This window comes from Hippoglossus hippoglossus, chromosome 1 (assembly GCF_009819705.1).
Source record: "Hippoglossus hippoglossus isolate fHipHip1 chromosome 1, fHipHip1.pri, whole genome shotgun sequence".
Lineage (NCBI taxonomy): Eukaryota > Metazoa > Chordata > Actinopteri > Pleuronectiformes > Pleuronectidae > Hippoglossus > Hippoglossus hippoglossus.
This window is the reverse complement of record NC_047151.1, coordinates 124,928-131,503: the sequence shown is the minus strand read 5'-3', so window position 1 is coordinate 131,503 and position 6,576 is coordinate 124,928. Positions and strand designations below refer to the sequence as shown.

Here is a 6,576-nt window from a genome sequence, read left to right as displayed (position 1 = left end):
TGTTGCTGTGCAGCATCACTTTATTTACTTAACTATTAAACACAAATCAAACTCAAAATAAATGACTAGCTTTTCGTCACTGTCTCCCCTGGACTAACCTCTCCTTCAGTACCACAGCCCGCGTCTTTGCACGTCATGGATTCCCGGAAACGTTTGTCTGCAACCAAATTCACAGACTTCTCCAGAGAATACGACTTAACACATGTGACCAGCAGCCCCCGCTATCCTAAAAGTAACAGAGGGGCAGAAAGGGCTGTGCAAAGGTGAAATCTTTCCTCAATAAGGCGGACGATCTACATGGTTTACACAGCTACTCCTTTCTCTCATAGCTCATCCACAGTCAAATCATTAGAACACCCTTGCCTGTCAGTCAGGAGAAACTACAGTCCCTGACAAAAGTCTTGTCACTTATCCATGTTGTAGAAACAACAGCTTATAACCTGACTTTTAATTTATCCATTGGTTTTAGAAATGGCTCATATGAAAGCTAAAACCCTCCCAAATTATGTTTAATATACTAAAATAAATTTGCTTCACTGAAGAAAGATTGATCATTTAATGAACACAGAAAGGTCAGATTTTGGCAAGACAAAAGTTTTGTCGCCTACAGAGAGTAATGTGAAAATTGAACAAATAATTTACTTCAAATACAAAAATATGTTGCATAACATCAGTGAATTAAGTAGTGGTGCTGTGAGATCCATATTTAATATCTTGTATGACTTCCATGAGCTTGAATGACTGCATCCATGCGGTTCGACAATGATTCATACAATTTATTGATGAAGTCATCAGGAATAGCAAAGAAAGCAGTCTTACATGCCTCCCAGAGTTCATCAAGATTCTTTGGTTTCGTCTTCCATGCTTCCTCTTTCATTCTACCCCAGAAATGCTCAATGATGTCTGGTGACTGGGCTGGCCAGTCCTGGAGCACCTTGATCTTCTTCGCCTTGAGGAACTTTGATGTAGAGATGGAAGTATGCGATGGAGCACCATCCTGCTGCAAAATTTGACCCCTTGTATGGTTGGGAATGTAAGAGGTAGCTAATACTTCTTGATATTTTAGGCTATTGATATTGCCTTCCACCCTGCAAATCTCTCGCACACCCCCATACTGGATGTAACCCCAGACCATGATTTTTCCGCCACCAAACTTAACTGTTTTCTGGGTGAATCTCAGATCCATGCAGGCTCCAGTAGGTCTCCTGCAATATTTGCGGCGGCTGTGATGTAATTCAACCGAAGATTCATCTGAGAAATCCACCTTCTGCCACTTTTCCAGCGTCCATCCTTTTAGCAGGCTATGGGCCTTGGCAAATGCCACACGTTTTTTTTAATTGCCTTTTGTTTAGTGCTGGTTTCTGGGCACTGATTCGACCATGGAGGCCATTTCGAGACAGAATTCTACAAACTGTCCTGGTTGACACGGGGACTTGAGGTGACCAGGCCTGGTGGAGCTCTGCTGCAGTGGAAAAGGGGCTGGCCTTGGATTTTCGAGCCAACAAACGGTCCTCCCGAGCAGTTGTCTTGCGGGGTCTGCCGGACCTGGGCTTGTCAAAAACATCTCCAGTCTCTTCAAATCTTTTTCTTATTCTTTGTACTTGACGCTGAGACACATTGAAGGTGTCAGCCACCTCAGCAGTGGATCTGGTCTTCAGCCTCTTGATAATCAACGCTTTGGTCTCAGGGTGAATCTTAGGCATGTTGTCAGAGGTCAAGTTGCAGTTGATGTGAAGGTCTGGTGCGCTGGGGTTCTTTTTATACACACCCACTAATTGATTGATCAATTATTGATCACAGGTGAGGCTGTAATCTAGGATTGGGTGCATCATATGACAAGGCGACAAGACTTTTGTCTTTGCAAAAACTGACTCAGTGGGCTTTACCAAGCTGTGAACGTTAGAATGCTTTTCAGCAGTTTCGTTTGGCACCAAAACATTATTTCAAAAGCTGTTGGGATTGAAATTAGCCATTTCTTGTAAAAAAAAATTGATTACAAATATATTTGAGGGGCACTTAAGGTCAACTTGTACCCAAGCGACAAGACTTTTGTCAGGGACTGTAGACTCACAGTGGCGTGACCTCTAGGCTTACCAAAGGAATGATAAGAGATGAGGGGGGAAACAAACATTGTCAACAGAAAACACCACATAAAGAAAAGGAAAAAGCTCAGGCCAGGACAAAGTGTCTCTGTGAAAAACACAAAACAGGCTGGAACCATCAGAGGCCCAGCTGAAACGCCAAGGTCTTACGACATCGACTTACCCACTGGAAGTTCATGGAGAATCATATCCCACATCTTGATCATCCCAGAGACTGTCAGAACAACAAGATCAGGTCATTCAGAATGGACCGAAAATCAACAGTCTCATATATTGAAAACTGTGGTAATACAGAGCAGAATAATCCCTGCACAGCTTCGGGAATCCAGGTAGTCCACCGTGACCCCCAGGCAGAACAACATTCTTTGTTTTGTTTTCTTAGCTCTGTTTAAAAAATATCACACACCACATGGGTTGCCCAATGCACTTACTGCTTAGCTTTGTAGACAGTTTTGGGAATAATAAATTAGGTGCAAGAAAGGTGGCGCTGGTAATGGCGACATGAATTACCAGTTATATTTATGTGGATCCTGAAGGGTGGTGTACTGATGGGTGATGTCTTAAAGGGGACATAGCATGCAAATTCCACTTTGTTAGTGCTTCTTCACGTTAATGTGGGTATCTGGCATGTCTACCAACCCAAAAACTCTGGAAAAAAAACACTTGCGCGTTTTGTTATCGTTCCTCTAAGTCAGAAACTTCATGCTTGAGTGACTCGAATGAGCTTCCTGTGTTTTGTGTCGTAACAATACACTGGAAGTTTCCCTACATGGCCTTGGCCCACCCCCCACCTCATCCCCCCCGCCCCCCCACACTCGTTACGCCGGGTTTACACCAGACGCAGCGAGGCTGCGAGGCAGCGCGGCGCCGTTCCCAAGCACGCAGCCGCCTGGCTGTTCACACGGGACTCGCATTTCTCCGCGCTGGTCAGCCCGCGATTCACTCACATGTGGCATTTGTCTGGATCGTTGGGACTGGGAGGCTGCAGCAGTTGCTCGGGCGCGACCGCTCGCTCTCCCATGCGTGGGCTGGAATTTGTTTCAACGCCACACAGCCAGCAGTGTGGAAGACTTCCGCAGTGTTCAGCACTACTGTAACACTGGCACAAACACACAGAGCCAGGTTTACACCAGACGCGGAAGCGCCGCTGCGAGGCTGCGAGGCTGCAAGGCAGCGCAGCGCCGTTCTCAAGCGCGCAGCCGCCTGGCTGTTCACACGGGACGCGCATTTCTCCACGCTGGTCAGCCCCATAGACTGTATATATAAGGTCAGCCCGCGATTCTGCTTTCTCCGCTTGTTGTTAGACCCGTTGAATGTCGGGTTCGGGGGTAAATGATGGTCTTCATAGCCCCCCCCCACCCCTCTCTTTCTCTCTCTGTCTGTCTGCTTGTGTGCTTGTAGTGGATGGGCAGAGGGGGACATTTAATTTTGTGATTGGGAAAATTAAAACTCCAGGACAACAGAAGGGGAATACAAAGTATGGGATGCATATTTGATAATTTATATCATATAAAATATGTAATTTATATCATTTAAAATCATGGGGGGAGAGGGGGGAGGGGGGAGCTGTCTCATTAGCATTTAAAGGAACAGGCACTCAAAACAGGTCACTCTGTGGAGGGCTGTTTTATACAGGGTAAAAAGGGTGCTGTTTTAAATGATCCTTGTGGTATTTTGACCAAAGTATGTTACAGACATTTCATTAAGACCCCAAGGAACCATATCAACTTGTGGTAAAATGGGCATACAATGTCCCCTTTAATGATTTTGGTGGGGCACCTGAGCCAAAATGCCAAGGCAGATTTCTTTGTCTGACTGCAGTCCTGGCTCCTAAAGGTCATAGCTAAGGGTCGGGACGAAGGACCTATATGTTGTTAAAGGCTTACTGATCAGCATACTGGTTAGAAACACTTCTTTCACATTTGTTCATCTTATGGAATTGTGTATTTATGATTAAGTGTCATATGTGTCATACATGCATATCATCCAACTCAAATCTTTCAAATCCCTGCCATTTCCAGTCACTACTGGTGTTCACCAGGGTTCTGTCCTGGGGCCCCTTCTATTTATTATCTATTTACTTTGTCTTGGCCATATCTTCCGTAAATTTTACATTAATTTCGATTGCTATCCGGATGACACCCAGCTCTACCTGTCAACCAAACCTACCTCCATCCTCCTGACTACCTCCCTCTCTGATTGCCTATAGGAAATAAAATCCTTGTTCTCCTGAAACATTGTCAAACTCAACAGTGATAAAACCAAGGCTCTCCTTATTGGCACTAAATCCACCTTAAAAAAATCAGACAGTTTTTCCTTCACTATTGATAATTCCTTAGCTTCTCCCTCCCTTATCGTTGAGAGTCTAAGTGTCATCCTTGACAGCACACTAGATCCAAGCTCACATTAATAATGTTACTCGGTCCGCATACTTCAATCTACGTAAGATTATTGGCCTCCACCCATCCCTCACACCCAACAGCGCCGCCATTCTCATTCACACCCTGGTAACATCCTGGATCGATTACTGTAACTCCCTTCTTTTTGGTCTCTCTCATAAATTCCTTCATAAACTTCAACTAGTTCATAACTCTGCCGCCCTATCATTTCCAGAACCCCCGACATTAATCACATCACTACTGTCCTTCAGCAGCATCATTGGCTCCTGGTCAAATACCGCATTGTTTCTAAGATTCTGCACCTCAACTTTACCGTCATTAACTTAACTGGCTAATGTTTTATTCACTGTTAATTTTATTTTGATACATTGTTTCTTTTGTTGTTTTGTTTTAATCTCTGCCTTGTAAAGGGACCTTGAGTGCTGTGAAAGGTACCTTTAAATAAAATGTATTATTATTGTTATTATACAGATGGTAACGTAAACAAGGATACCATGATGTAAAATTACCAAAATTACCCAATTACCCTGAATCAGTACTTGAATGATAAAATGTTAGAATCCTGAAGTAGGTTCTGTATGCAATGTGGTATGTTAATAATAATAATAATAATAATATAATAATAATACATCGCATTCATATAGCACTTTTCAAAGCTCTCAAAGACACTTTACATATTAAAGTGCAGGTATACTTAGAAAATAAAAACATGGGGTGGAGGGGTTTAGCTGGGGAGTCTGAAGAGGTGGGTTTTTAAGGCCTTTTTGATTGTTAGTAGTGTAGGGTCATTTTTGATGTGGGGTGGTAATGAGTTCCAATGTCGGTGACTGAAAATGCCCTGTCACCCCCGGGTTAGGCGCTTGGTCCAGGTTGTTAAGGGTCTTGTAGTTGGTAGAATCTTGAAGGTTATCCTGTATTTTACCGGAAGCCAGTGGAGGTCATCTAGGACTGGGGTGATGTGATCAGTTGAGCGGGTACTGGTAAGTAGGCGGGTGGCAGAGTTCTGGACATATTGGAGTTTGTGAAGGACTTTGTTTGTGGCACCAAAGAGTATACTGTTGCAGTAGTCGAGTCTGGATGTTACAAATGCGTGAATGAGTTTTTCTGCAGCAGTAGATGAAAGTGAGGGTCGGAGGCGGGCGATGTGAAGGAGGCTGTTTGGGTGATATGGTTGACATGGGGCAGGAATGAGAGGGTGGGGTCGAGGATGACTCCAAGGATTTCTGTGGAGGGGCTGACGATGGAGCCATCAATATTGAGTTTGAATTCCAGAGTTGGGCGGGTAAGGGAGTCTGGGCCAATGATTAAGATTTCAGATTTATTGCAGTTGAGTTTTAGAAAGTTTCTTTGCACCCATGTTTTAATGTCCATTAGGCATGTGAGGGTGTTTGATGGTGTCCAGGCATCCAGGAATGGTGGGCTGATTGAGTTTGAGAAGATCCGAGCTGGAGTATCTTAGCGCCATGCCAGCCAGGGAGGAGCTTGACCTAGCTCCTTTAGCTGGTAGCCACGAGCTGCGGCGCAGAGCCGGAGAATCGGCAGGCACAGGAGGGCAATCAAGTGGCAACCTACCGTGTCGTCATCAATTGGTTTGTGAATTGCCATTTTGAAGTCGAGAGTTTCGAATTTGATCAGCGCCATTTTGGCTATTTGGTGCCAGGCTGAGGCGGACGTTACCATATTTGGATAAAAGGGAGGAGCTGGGTCCAACCTCTGACCTCGAACTCACGAAGTGTAAACACACCCACCTACGGCTACCAACCACAGCTCCCAACTGCGCTGAAAACTAGCTGCTAGCACAGTTAGCTATGATCATCTGAGGTCAATTTCATGTTTAATAATCTGAAAAGCCTAAAGAGTTGTAGTTGAAGTTAGTGTGTGAGCTAACGTTAAATAGTGTCGTGTCCATCAGTCTTTTCATCTGCAGAACATGAAGAGATGTCAGAACAGATGTGAGCGGCTACATGAACTTTGATGAGTAATGGCTCCTGGACTGTTTGCATTTATCCTCCATCACAATCATTAGTTAAACTACACACTGTTAAACATTTTAAATGTAAGAGCAGCTTATGTTA

At 44.3% G+C, this 6,576-nt stretch overlaps 1 long non-coding RNA gene across 1 annotated transcript; it reads right to left on the bottom strand.

Moving 5' to 3' along the window:
* Nucleotides 1-542: 542 nt before the first annotated feature.
* LOC117767944 lies at nt 543-2,058 on the bottom strand. The gene is made up of 2 exons (XR_004614978.1): nt 1,015-2,058; nt 543-949 (listed from the first exon to the last, which is right to left on the bottom strand). It is a non-coding gene; the product is annotated as an uncharacterized LOC117767944 (long non-coding RNA).
* Nucleotides 2,059-6,576: the final 4,518 nt, after the last annotated feature.